The following is a 14,126-nucleotide window of genomic DNA, read 5'->3' on the forward strand; positions in this document are numbered from 1 at the left end:
CTAAGATGACGATGATGATGCTTTCAGGACTAGCATTCAAATGCAGCTGTTAAAAATTGGATATTGAAGTTTTTCTACCTTTATTTACAGGCTTCAACTTGATATTATTTTCATTTTAAGCTTTTTAGAAGCTTTTCTTGTGGATTTTCTTTCTAAGAGCCTTTTCTTTACAGATCATCAGCTAGCACTTCACCTCTCCTCTCAATTCATAATGAGCTTGAACAAAATAGCTATATGTAAACCCAGGCATGATCACTTTTCAAGTTGCCTTTTTTGTTTTTTCTGTTTGAATTGAAATGACCAATTTCACTTTGAATGGGCGCCATTCTTAAGCATTTGGTTTTATGATGTTAAAAAGGACAATTCTATAGATTAATTGACTCTTCAGGTGCTGCTTATTCAGCAATTAGTTTAAATGTTCTAAAACTAGGAAACATATTTGTTTTGTAAAACCACCCATGTAGAGTTTCTCTGTTTATGTTTTTATTCTTGTTCTCACTTCTATTCAATCAGTTTTTTTTTTCCCCGCTGAAAAACCCAAGTGGGGTACAAATTCTTGCTTGTTGTAGATCAGTTTTCTCTCTCGAAACATCATCCCCAGTTAATATCTCACAAAGATAGTCCCAAGCAATGCCTTCAACTAATGTTCAAGCTGAACATTCTTCACATGAAAACATCTTCCTTTGTAATTTGAGCAGCCATTACTTGTGAACTTCTGTTCTTATTCTAAGGTTGCTGAAGTTTGAAACAACTGCCTCCCCTCTCAATTCAGTGATTAAATTTTGAGGAAATGTTTAGGGACAACTAATTGGCATAAATATCTTTCAAAAAAAGGGGGAAATTTTGCAGAAACGTTTAGGGACAACTGTTGGCACCCACTCCTATCAATTTGAATGCTTCCATTTTCCATTTATACTATTTCAATTCCCAAAATGGAAGGTAGGTGTGTATGCTGGTCAATCATAGCAAGGTGTAGAGGTGGGCATTGGTCCGAGTCGAATCGGATTGGGCTCGACCCGATCCGATCCAAAAGCTCACTGTCCTGACCCGAACTCGACCCGATCCAGTACCGAGTCTGACAAAACTGACTCAGCTTGATCCAAAATTTACATTACCCGACCTGATCTGAGTCCAACTCAGTCAGAAAAATTGAGTCGGATCGGATTTGGCACGATTCGGATCAGTCCCTGCATATCATCCATCACACTCTGCTAGAGTATCAAAGTTTTCCACTTCTAGTTTTGGCAGTGGTAGGTTTATATAGAATGGTGGGGGTTGGTATTATCTAAGTTCTGAGCATTTCATCCGTTGAAGTTGGACACGTGGTGCAATCTCGAGCCGAGGTTGAAGAAACTGTAAGCGTACTCACTCGCTTGAGTTAGATGGGTAAGTGAGTCTTCCAGGTATTGAGTTGCACATGTTGAGAGATCTAGACCATTCATCAGATGTAGTATACCTTAGACCTTGGTTCCCACAAAAAAAATACTAAAATTGGTCTATGTACCAGATGATCCACCTTTTATGAGATAAATCCACTATAGAATGGGAAAACATCCATATTTGGTGCACACGTGTAAGAGTCCAATTTCACAGAATCCCATATTCAAAGTGCATGGAAAAAGATGAATGGATCGCCTGGATCTCAAAAAAATACTCTATTTTAGCACGTGTGTCGCGATGCTACTTGTTTATATCATGCGAGTGTGTAAGCATTTCCATAGGTAAGTGAGTTTATTAACTATGCTTATTGGTTTGGGGTTAGGGTAAGTGCCTTGGGTTGGAGACTTCGAGTGAAGCAGACGTTTGCTACAATACATCCCGACGTACCGTAATAGGATATGTTGGGGCTGTAGCAGTTGTCTGTGAGTTCAAATTCGTCAATCCAAACTGTTTATAAGATGCATCTAACCTTTGATGGATGATATTTGACAACTCTCCTATTGGAATACTCTATGGTTAGTTTGTTTAACATTTTTTGTTGAATAGAGACCGTTCCCTTCATTGTGACTTTGTGGGCCATTGATTTGAATGTATAGAATTTTCTAATAGTGGGTATTTTCAAAAAAGCCTCTTTTATCATTGTAAGTCATCAGATTGACCGTTTGGATCTCTGAGTATGACACCAGATCCAACGGCTCTAGACCCATAACATATCCTACCATAATACGACAGGATGCATTCTAGAAACCCCAATGGGGTTAGGACATGCCCAATCCTCTTCTCCATCATGTAAAATCAGAGCTTAGATGGAAGCTCGGTGAACTCCAGAAAGATTTGTTGTAAATGCATCCATCAAAGGAGAAAATTGGAAGCTCTGGTGGTATCAGAGAAGCAAGGTTCTCATTACATTGACAGAACAGGTGTTGACAGAGATTCAGAAGAGGAGACTGGCATCGGGCGATGGGCAGGCAGCAGAACAAGTGTTGAAGAAGAGGAGGAGACTGGAGAGGAAGAAGATCGGGCATCGGGCAGCGCTCATTCCGTCGTTCGGGTTGGGTTAGGGTAAGAAAAGAGGGGAGAGGGAGAGGCGGTGTAAACGAATAGTGTTAGGAACTTAGGGTAAAAAAATAAAAAAAATACATTTTATACTACCCGCTCCGCCCAGTCCGGGTCTGTTCGATTTAGTGCAGGTCCACTTGGTTTGGGTAACTGGGTTGGATCAATCCAGATAGACCTCTATCCGAACCTGACCCAAAAAAGATCGGATCTGGAAATCCCCACTCGATCAGGCCCGATCCTGGCCGTCGGTTCTGTTCAGAATGGGCTGGATCGGGTTGGATCGGCCAGATCGGGTCAGAAATGCCCACCTCTAGCAAGGTGAATATATTTATTTCCCACAACAAGGTCTTTTAAACTGTGAGATTCATGAACCTATTATGTCAATATGTGCACTCTTCCTACCTCACAAGATAGGATCCCTAGAGAACCTTTTTTACCAAAGTCATCGAAAGAGGCTGAAATGCAAAAGATTATGAGGTCAATGGAGGTAATTTCTCTCTAATAGATAGAAATTTAGAAATTGATTGCCATTAGCATTTTGTTCACTTGATTTGACAGTTTAGTTTATATGATTTACTATCTCAGGGCATGCCGGGAGCACCAGGCATGAAGATGTATTCAAAAGATGATTTGTTGAACATGAAAAATTTTGGGAATGAAGATGGCGACGAAGATGATGAGGATGATGATGGCTTCCCTTCAAAATTGGTAAATAAGGCTTGCCTATGAGTGCTGCTAACGGGACTTACATGAGCAGTTCTTACGTGCCAATGCAGCATGCATGCGACACCCAAACTGCCTTGTTAGGTGTCACACCATCATTTAGATGTTCTGGCCCAAAATGTTGGGTAATTCCGCCCATTTGTGGATCGCCTTTGAACTAAAAAGCTAGGAATTGGTCTACTTATAAAATTTTTGTTTAGAAACTAACTTTCCTATTGTTTAAGCTTTTAAGATAGAAATTTCTAATTCGGTAAGCTCTTTCTCTCCTTTCTATTTTTCAGATCTCTTTTAGTAACGTACTTTCTAAGTTTAGGACTTTCCTAATTTGTTTTAGAAATTTCCACTTTCCTTTAGGAATTTCTTCTTTTAGAAACTAGTTTACTTTTATCTTTCTTTTTAAGGATCTGACTTGTTTTTTTTTCTTTTGCAGGTTTTTAACTTAGGGACTCCAGTTTGGTAACTTCTTTCCAACCCTCTCTTTCTTTTTAGATTTTCTTTCTTAGGATTAGGTTTCAAATTTGAGTAAGGGCTGCGAGTGTTTCATGCCCAAGTGGACCCGTGACAACACTCGACGTCTCTTGACTGAAGGAGGATTGGTTGAGGGGTTGACTATCCATCGCAGGACTAGACACCACTCGAAATCCCCTGAGTTAACTGAAGTTATGGCTGAAGACCAACCTCCTCTACTTCCACCCAGGGTGGAGGATACCCAAGATGAGAATGAGGTGCATCAGGCACCCCCGCCTTGTACTTTACGAGATTATCTACAACCGCGGGAGTGAGTATGCCCTCATGTATGATTTTTCCTGAAAACACAGGACAAATGAACATCAAGCCAGGAGTTATCCAACTCCTTCCCAAATTTCATGGACTTGAATCAGAAAGTCCATATTTACATTTGAAAGAGTTTGATGAGATTATAGCTACATTATGTTTTCCTAATGTATCTGAGGATACAATTAGGCTGAAACTCTTTCCTTTTTCCTTAAAAGAGAAAGCTAAGACGTGGTTACATTCACTGCATCCTAGATCCATTGGCACATGGAACGACATGCTGAGGGAATTCATAAAAAAATTCTTCCCACATCATAAAACGATTACCCTCAGAAAAGCAATCATGAACTTTGCCCAAAAGGAAGATGAAACATTCTTCCAATGTTGGGAAGGGTTCAAAGATTTGGTCAGTTCATGCCCACAACACGGATTTGAAACGTGGCGCATTACAAATTTTTTTATGATGGACTGACATCTTCCATGCGCCAAATGGTCGAGACAATGTGTAATGGAGAGTTCATTAATAAAGATATTGACGAGGTATGGGATTACCTCGATAGTCTTGCTGAAAAAAGACAATCCTAGGACTATTACCCAAAGTCGAACACCACGTTTAGGCCGACTCAATTAAAGGAGAAAGGTTGATTATATCTCTTGAAAGAAGAGGATGATCTCAAGTGTAAAGTGACTACTCTCATAAGGAAAGTTGAGGCCATGGAAGGAAAGAAGGATAAGGTTAATGAAATTGTTTGCGGCATCTGTGATTGCAACATTCATACAACTAAAAATTGTCCTACAATACCCGCCTTTCAAGGAGTGTTGAATGAACAAGCCAATGCCGTAAACAACTATCAAAGACCTTTTACTGGACCTAACTCCAATACGTACAATCCTGGTTGGAAAAATCATCCAAACTTTAGTTGGAGGAATGGACAAACGACTACTCCTCAAGGTTTCTTCAATCAAAAACCAAATCAAGTGAAACATCAAGAGGAACCGGTTCAAAATTCCATACAAGAGCTGGCTCAGGTAATGCGGGGAATTACAGATTTTATACAAAAGATAGATTCTCGTATGACGGTTATAGAAAAGGGGATGCTTCCTGCACAACCTCTCCCCAATCCTAAACCCCAGTACGAGATTAATAATCCCAGCTCTTCAAATCAGATGGGGCATGCTAAATCCATCACCACTCTTAGGAGTGGAAAGATCATTGATAAAACTGTTCCGGTTAGGCCCGAAAAGCCTCAAGAACCAGAAGAGGACAACAACGATGGATCCAGTGATGCCCCACAAAAATTAGAATCGGAACTTCTAGAGAAGCCAGTTGCTCCGTTCTCCCAACAGTTGGTTTTACCAAAACCTCTCTCTAACTCTCAGGATATCCTAGAGGTGTTGAAACAAGTGAAAGTCAATATTCCTCTACTCGATGTCGTTAAACAGATACCTTCATATGCCAAATTCCTAAAAGACTTATGCACGACCAAAAGACGGCAAAGTATTCAAAAGAAAATTTTCTTGACTGAGAAAGTGAGTGCTATCCTAAAGCAAGACATGCCACAGAAATTCAAAGATCCCGGTAGCCCAACCATATCATGTGTAATCGGGAACCATCGAATTGATCACGCACTTCTTGACTTAGGAGCGAGCGTCAATCTGATTCCCTACTCAGTATTCAAATAGTTAGGTTTGGGTGAATTAAAACCCACCCTAACCACACTACAACTTACTGATCGCTCTGTTCGTGTACCAAGAGGGATAATCGAGGATGTGTTGGTCCAAGTTGATAGATTTTACTACCCTGTAGATTTTATCATCGTGGACACCGAACCTATCAATAACATAAGCACTCAGATCCCCATCATTCTTGGCCGCCCATTCCTTGCCACTTCAAATGCAATCATCAATTGCAGGAATGGTGTCATGACCATGTCTTTTGGGAATATGACATTGGAGTCAAACATCTTTTTCAATAACGGCAAAAACTTAGAGGAGGATGACAATTTCCACGACATTAACATGATTGACTCTTTCGTAGAAGATACGACACCTCTAACCTTATCCTCTGACTCTCTAGAGATGTGCCTGGTCCACTCCCATGATTTTAATGATGACATGATTAGGGAGACGTGCACCTTGCTTGATACTGCACCGGTACTTGAAGTTAACCAGTGGAGGCCACAATTTGAAGAATTGCCACAAACCGATGTAGTGCCTCTACCGTCTAACCTCAAGCCGCCGAAGCTTGACCTAAAACCTTTGCCCTCTGATTTGAAATATGCTTATTTAGGTCAAGATGAGACATACCCGGTGGTGATCTCTGCCCACCTAGAGAAAGAACAGGAGAGTATGCTCATCTCTACTCTCATTGAGCATAAAGGAGCCCTGGGATGGACGATAGCGGACCTCAAGGGAATCGATCCCTCGATTTGTACTCACCACATATATCTTGAGGATAATGCAAAAACCATTCGGCAACCACAACGTAGACTAAATCCAAACATGAAGGAAGTGGTTAAGGCCGAGGTTCTTAAATTATTGGACGTGGGTATCATATACTCTATATCTGATAGTCAATGGGTGAGTCCAACTCAAGTGGTCCCTAAGAAGTCCGGAATCACCATCGTAGCCAATGCTAATAATGAACTCATGCCAACTAGAGTCACCACTGGTTGGAGAATGTGCATTGACTACAGGAAGTTGAATACCGTAACAAGGAAAGACCACTTTCCTTTACCATTCATTGATCAGATCTTGGAAAGGTTAGCTGGTCATTCCTATTACAGTTTCCTTGACGGGTATTCGGGCTACAACCAGATAGAGATAGCCCCTGAAGACCAGGAAAAAACCACATTTACATGTCCCTACGGCACCTTTGCCTATCGAAAGATGTCATTCGGACTATGTAATGCCCCTGCCACCTTTCAGCGATGTATGCTTAGTATCTTTTCTGATATGGTGGGGCAATATCTAGAGGTCTTCATGGACGATTTCTCTGTTTACGGTCCATCTTTCAGCAAGTGCTTAGAAAGTCTTAAATGTGTGCTGAAAAGATGTGAAGAAAAGAACTTGGTACTTAATTGGGAGAAGTGCCATTTCATGGTTCAGAAGGGAATTGTCCTTGGGCATATCATCTCGTCCAAGGGAATCGAGGTAGATAAGGCAAAAATTGATCTTATCTCTAACCTACCTCCACCTAAGAACATCAGAGACGTGCGATCCTTCTTAGGACACGCAGGATTTTACAGGCGATTCATAAAGGACTTTAGTCTTCTCTCTCGTCCTTTATGTACTCTCCTTCAAAAGGATGCTCCGTACGAGTGGACTGAGCAATGCCAGGAAGCTTTCACCAAGCTTAAGGGCACGTTAACCACTACACCTATCATGCAGCCACCTGACTGGAGCCTTCCTTTTGAGCTTATGTGTGACGCTTCTGATTATGCTCTTGGGGCGGTCCTAGGCCAGAGAAAAGATAAGAGGCCCTACGTCATTCATTACGCGAGTAGGACTCTAAATCCTGCCCAAGTGAACTACTCGACTACGAAAAAGGAACTCTTAGCCGTAGTGTTCGCCTTGGATAATTTTAGGTCCTACCTGATCGGATCCAAAATCATTATCTATACAGATCATGCGGCACTGAAGTATCTTCTTTCTAAGAATGATTCTAAGCCCCGCTTGATACAATGGATTCTTCTACTCCAAGAATTTGATTTGGAAATTAAAGATAAAAAGGGAGTAGAAAACGTTGTGGCCGATCACCTTTTTCGCCTTAATACCTCTGATCCCCTTGAGACGACCCATATCAACGACATGTTCCCTGATGAACAACTGTTCCGAGTCTCCCATTCACCTTGGTTCGCTGATATTGCTAATTATCTTGCTACAGGTGCCATACCGACACAGTGGACTGCGCAAGATAAGAAGAAAATTTTCACCGAGGTACGCAACTTTTTCTGGGATGATCCTTATTTATTTAAATATTGCCCAGACCAAATTCTAAGGAGATGTGTACCAGACGATGAGCATCAGAGCGTCATCTCCTTCTGTCACTCACAGGCCTGTGGTGGTCACTTTTCTGCTAAAAAGACCACGACCAAGATTCTGCAGTGTGGCTTTTACTGGCCCACTATGTTTAGGACACTCATGAGTTTTGCAAAGCTTGTGAGCGTTGTCAGAAATTGGGAGCATTGTCCCATTGAAATATGTGCCTTTGAATCCCATCCTTATCATTGAAGCATTTGATTGCTGGGGCATCGATTTCATGGGACCATTCCCCCAATCGTTTGAGAATCTGTATATTTTGCTCGCCGTGGGTTATGTCACTAAATGGGTCAAAGCGATTCCGTGTCGAAAGAATGACCATCGCACGGTCATTAAATTCCTAAAAGAAAACATCCTTTCTCGATTCGGAACGCCTCGAGCCATCATTAGTGATGGGGGCTCACACTTTTGTAATAAACCATTTGAGAGCTTAATAAAGAAATACGGTATCTCTCATAAGGTGAGCACCCCGTACCACCCACAGACAAGTGGGCAAGCTGAGATTTCTAATAGGGAAATTAAACACATTTTGGAAAAAATGGTTAACCTTGATCGTAAGGATTGGTCAATCCGATTGACCGATGCCTTATGGGCATACCGTACTGCCTTTAAAACTCCTATTGGAATGTTTCCCTTTAGACTGATCTATGGGAAAGCTTGTCACTTGCTTGTGGAGCTGGAACATAAAGCGTACTGGGTGATCAAAAATCTTAATTTCAATCTGGACAACGTTGGCTCGCTACGCAAACTTCAATTGAATGAACTTGAGGAAATCCGGAATGATACGTACGATAATTCGAGAATTTACAAGGACAAGATGAAAGCATTTCATGACCAACACATTTTGCAAAAATCATTCACGCCTGGTCAGAAGGTCCTTTTGTACAATTCTCGATTACATCTCTTTCCGGGTAAGCTTCGATCTCGTTGGACCGGCCCTTACATTGTTGTCACTGTTTTTCCGCATGGGGCCGTTGAGATAAGAGATCTCGATAATTGCAAGGAGTTTAAAGTCAATGGATATCGATTGAAACCATTTGTCGAGAAATTTGATTCAGAGGACATGTCCATACCTCTGACTAATCCTATTTACTAGGATTGATATCCTAGTCTGATGGAGGTATAGGTAGGTTTCCTATTTTCTTAGGACTAGGATAGTTGCTTTATTTGTTTGGCTGAAAACGGTAAACTTAGCGCTCCTGGAGGCAACCCAGTTCCTCATTTCATATCGTTTTATTATTAGTTAGTTTAATGTTTGTGGGTAACATTACTGCAAACCCTCACGAGACTACAACTCGTCCACTAGGGGCAACCTAGGGGTTTAAAGGCTTGTTGCATATGCTAAATGCAATCGAGAGCACCTACGAAAGTGGTATAGATAGGATTTTATTTTTGTTATTTTTGTGTTGCCTTCTCTCTCGTGCTGACTGACGCCCATGCTGCGATCTCTTGGAAAGTGTCTCTCGACTCATCATCCAGGTACTATCTTCCCATCACTTCATATTCACTTTTCGTTGTCCCAAGTGCATTGCACGCTCATATCTTTTACATTGAGGACAATGTAGATTTTAGGTTGGGGTGGGAGATTAGGTTTCCTAATCAGCGTTTTCTTGGTCTTGAGCAAAAATTGTGAAAATTTTTAAATTTTTCTAGAATTTCGTATGAATTCGAAGCGATTTTGACGGCCATCTTGGATTTAGAATTACAAGATAAGTAATGTTGGAATTGATGACTCTTGGATTCAACTATTTGTTAGATCTCACAGTTAAGTTAGAACTATTAATCCATGATTAGAAGTTTTAAACATTGAGTGAATCATAATTTTACATGTCACATCTCGCTTACACATTAAGGTTTCATTCGATATTGAAGGATTAATTTGGTGATCACTAAGCTTGAAAGGAACCAACTTGAGAAATTGAAAAGATTGGGCGAATGGTTTTCACCATAGGTTTGCTCCCTACAGGTGAAGGTTTGATTCCTCAAGATTGACATTCATAAACTTTTTAGCGACCGGTCTTTACCATAGGTTTGCTCCCTATAGGTGTAGATTCGATCTCCTCCTTGGCTGTACTTTTTTTAAAAAAAAGTTGACATAGTGTGAAAATCATCAAAAGCTGGAAGAATGAATCAAGCTTTGGTTTAGGTGTTGGTTATCATGAATTCTCTTGTGGTTACCAATGATATCCTGAAATAGAAAAGTGAATTTTAATAATGTTAAGCCGAGATTACACTATACACTCATGAAACTCAATATTTAGAATCGTTCTAATTAATGGATTAATATTTGAGCTTGATTATGAAGTACCGTGAGCTTGATTCTAGGAGAAAGTAATGCCAACATTCATGAATCTTAGAATTCGAGTATCTGAATTGTTTTTCATAAATCTCTCGAGTTTATAGAAATTGTTCTGTAATTCTCAACTTACTTTTCGCATATTTTGCTCGGGACTAGCAAAATGCTGGTTGGGGGTTGTGTTGAGGGTCAAATATTGCATATCAGACCCAGTTGTTGCCTAGATTTATGAACATGGTACCATTTAATATCTCATTTTAATCATGTTTCTGTTGCAAGGTGGAATCAGGAGCGTGGACTGAAAAATAGTATCAAAAGCATGAATTTGACACTCCGAAGTCATCAGAGCAAGGGACGGACTCCAAGGGACCAGGATCAATGGAATTACACTCCTGGGGTCCGCGAAAATTGAGAAACTGAAGCTCAAGCGGCCTAAAAGTCAGCCAAAATGCAAGATCACTGGGTTTCTGCCATCTGCTTAGTTCAAAACTTCATATACGGCCTGAGGACCATAAATTAATCGTACACGTCAAAAATTAGCCATTGGATCTTTGTGAAAATGTCCCAACGGACAGATCAGCCCACAAATTATCAATCTGAGGCCCGCCTGATATCTTGAAATACTTCAAGTTTGGTGTCAACCGTTTAAATTATATGGCAACCAGGTTGGTCGGAGCTGATCTCTCATATACATCAGCGTGGGACCCACGTGTGCATTGCACATGTACGACATGGGTGCACTAGCCGTGCACGGCAACGCGTTTGACCAAGCTCTCCCTCTCCAATTCGAATTTTTCTAGCGGAAGAAACAGGGATCGTGGTTCTCTGTAGTGGGCCGCCATCACGACTCTAAGGACCAATCTAGACCGTCCATTAGACCAGATAGGTCCATATTACGAGGGCCTAGGTGGAAGAGTTTCAAAATACCAGCAACAATGGCATCTCAAACATTTTAACATAGGTTGAATGGTGGTAAGATTGATCAAGTGGGTCGCACCAACGGACGGCAGAAAACATTCTTTCCCGACTGAAATTTCGGGAGAAAACCGATGGACGGCGTGGATTTCTCCATCGCTGTCAGTATTGAGCCCCACCAACGTCACAGCGAGAGCCTTTCGCAGGCCCTGTTTTAGCACCGGACGTTGCCCGGTTTTCGCAGGCCGTTACATGATCTGAACGGTGATCGGATGGGTAATCCAGACCATCCATCTTGTAGGGACAGAAAATCTGACCAAGATAGGGAGGATTGCTTGCTGATCAGCAAGGAAAGTGGGCGATTTTCTACACGCCTTCTTGGTTGGTAAGAAGATCTATACAAATCTCGTGGCTGCGTAAAGAAGTTGGATCCGACTCCAACACGGCATGTCCTCTTGGGCGTGAGAACAGTCAGCCGGCTATATCAGCCTCTATGAAGGAGAGAGAAGAGACGGGAGAGTAGGCCGGGGAGATTCTTTTGAATAGGAAAGAAGGAGCCGTGGAGCACGCAGCAGTAGGACGTGAGGAAGAAGACAGGAGGCAGGGACGCTGCTGGACTGCTGGAAATTGTTTGGAGAGGAGCAGAGGCAGCTGGAAAGGATGGGATTGGAGCTTAGCTTGGTGTAAACGAGAAGACAGGAAGAGGAAAGGGAAGTTTTTCCTTATTTTCTTTTTCTTATTTTTTTCTTGGCTGTTATTCCTGTCTTTCCTTATGAATCCTAAGGATTTTAGCCTAATCATGGTCGGCTAAACCTCTTATCTAGGGCTAAGAGGTGAAGCCTGTAGCGAGATGGGAGATTCTATTCTATGTTTTCAATGTAAATTCATGGACTGGATTTGTTTTTAGTTGATTATGGAAGGAATGTTTTTAGTCTTTAATGGTCTGTTGTGACTGAAATTACAATGGGTCTGCAATGGCTTTGAATATTTCCTTTTCTCCTTTTCTTTTATGACACCAAGAAGCCCTGTTGTTCACCATCGTCTCCTGGGCATGGTTGGATGACGGTACCCTTCCTGACCTTCATGGCATGTTGATTGGTTGGTAATTAGTATAATTCTTTTGTTAACTTTGTCTCCTGGGCATGGTGTGGTGATGGAATCCATTCTAATTCATATACCTGTCATCTCTTTAAAATTATATCAGAAGAAGTTCAGTTTAATTTTCATGATTTTTTGAAGCAGGCATAAGATCTCCCTGATCTCTACAAGTAGATCCTCTGAACCCCTAGTTTCCTTCCTCTGAATTCCTTAAAGTTTTAGATAATTATTCCACAATTATTCCTTAAAATTATATTTGGTTAGATCACATCTTAGTCTAGTTCTAGTTCTACTTGGTTTCAGATAACGTACAGGTATCAGTCCCTGTGGATTCGACCTCGGTCTTACCGAGTTTATTACTACATCACAACCCTATACTTGGGGAGTGAACAGTAACCCACCATTTATCCCCTGCTGGACAAATAGGTGTTAAAAATCCCACTCGCCAAAAACCAATTGGATTGGTTTTCAGTGAGTCGACATTACGGACCTTCTTTTACTGAAACTCCCTTTTGCCGAAGTTGCATCCAAACAGGCCCTGGAGGAGGCATGCCTTTTTGCAGTCCCCTTCCAGCATACATTTGTGATCCACCAGATGAGTGGACTAGCACTAAGTGCACCCTGCATGATGAGGGGCTTGGACCTAGCATACCTGACTGAAAATCATGTTGGCTGGACATTTCTTAATGTGTGATTATTAGGAGGTTTACCCATTGAATGTTGATCCTCATTCACATTTTAACTTAATCCTCAGTTTTTTCAGGCCACTGATCTGATTGTGAATAGCTTGCTTTTTGGATTAAGTTGTCCATGTGGTTGTTCTCACCATATTAATGGTTCCTCATCAGTGTGCCATAATGCATATGTTACCACAGAGATGTTTTTGGCATGCTTCTTGATATTAGCTGGTTGATGCTTCACCCTACACTCTGTCTCAGGTCTGCCATGGATGGAGACTGCAGGTTTCTGGCTACTAATCTGTATGCGAAGAGTGTGTTTGGAGAAGTTGCTTTGATCAATCTGAGCATTGAGAAGAAAGTGAATCAAATCATCAATGTGTCTCGACTCGAACAACCTTGACCATATGAATGACTCTACCCAATTCAATGGCTGAGTTTAGCTGAAATGGTTGATCTATTTTGTTTTTATAGATTTAGTTGGTATTTTGAATAGCTGAATGTTTATTTTGTCTTTGGTTATTGCAGATTATGCTTGTTCAGAAATGAGAAGATCAGTATATGCTCTCGAGTATTGTCTTTCTTTTTTATGTCATCTCATTGTCTTTCTCTATAATTTAGTTCTTCAGTTTCGGGGCATAGTTTTTTCATATGAGTACGTTGTTTGTATAATGAAATTGATTTTCAGCCATGTGCAGTGAGCTTTCGGATTAAAGCGAAGCTAAGAATAGGGTGTTAGTTGATGGCGAATTGATAACCAGTAGAGGCACATCCATGGAGTTCTCGCTTGCGATTGTTGAGAAGCTATTTGGCTACGAGAAGGCATTGGATCTTGTTATCAATGAGAACTTTAAATAGACATATAACTATTATGTTGGCATTGTACTTTTGTGAATGGATTAAAATGAATGATTGTATTTGATTGAATGAATGAATGAATGATTGTGTTTAATTGAATGAATGAATGATTCAGCTATGAAGTATTTATTTATATTAGCTTATATGAGTTGATCTATCAAGGGATGTATTACAATGGCAAGAGATGCCATTATTACATTTTATTTATTTTTTATTTTTTTTTAAAAAGGCATTAGTTACGGCTA

The 14,126-nt window shown here is 40.8% G+C and overlaps 1 non-coding gene across 1 annotated transcript; it reads right to left on the reverse strand.

Annotated features, from left to right (window-relative positions):
• Positions 1-4,321: 4,321 nt before the first annotated feature.
• On the reverse strand, positions 4,322-4,428 carry LOC131231998 (small nucleolar RNA R71). The gene has a single exon (XR_009164608.1). It is a non-coding gene; the product is annotated as a small nucleolar RNA R71 (small nucleolar RNA).
• Between the last annotated feature and the right edge of the window lie 9,698 nt (positions 4,429-14,126).

This window comes from Magnolia sinica, chromosome 17 (genome assembly GCF_029962835.1).
Source record: "Magnolia sinica isolate HGM2019 chromosome 17, MsV1, whole genome shotgun sequence".
Taxonomy (NCBI): domain Eukaryota; kingdom Viridiplantae; phylum Streptophyta; class Magnoliopsida; order Magnoliales; family Magnoliaceae; genus Magnolia; species Magnolia sinica.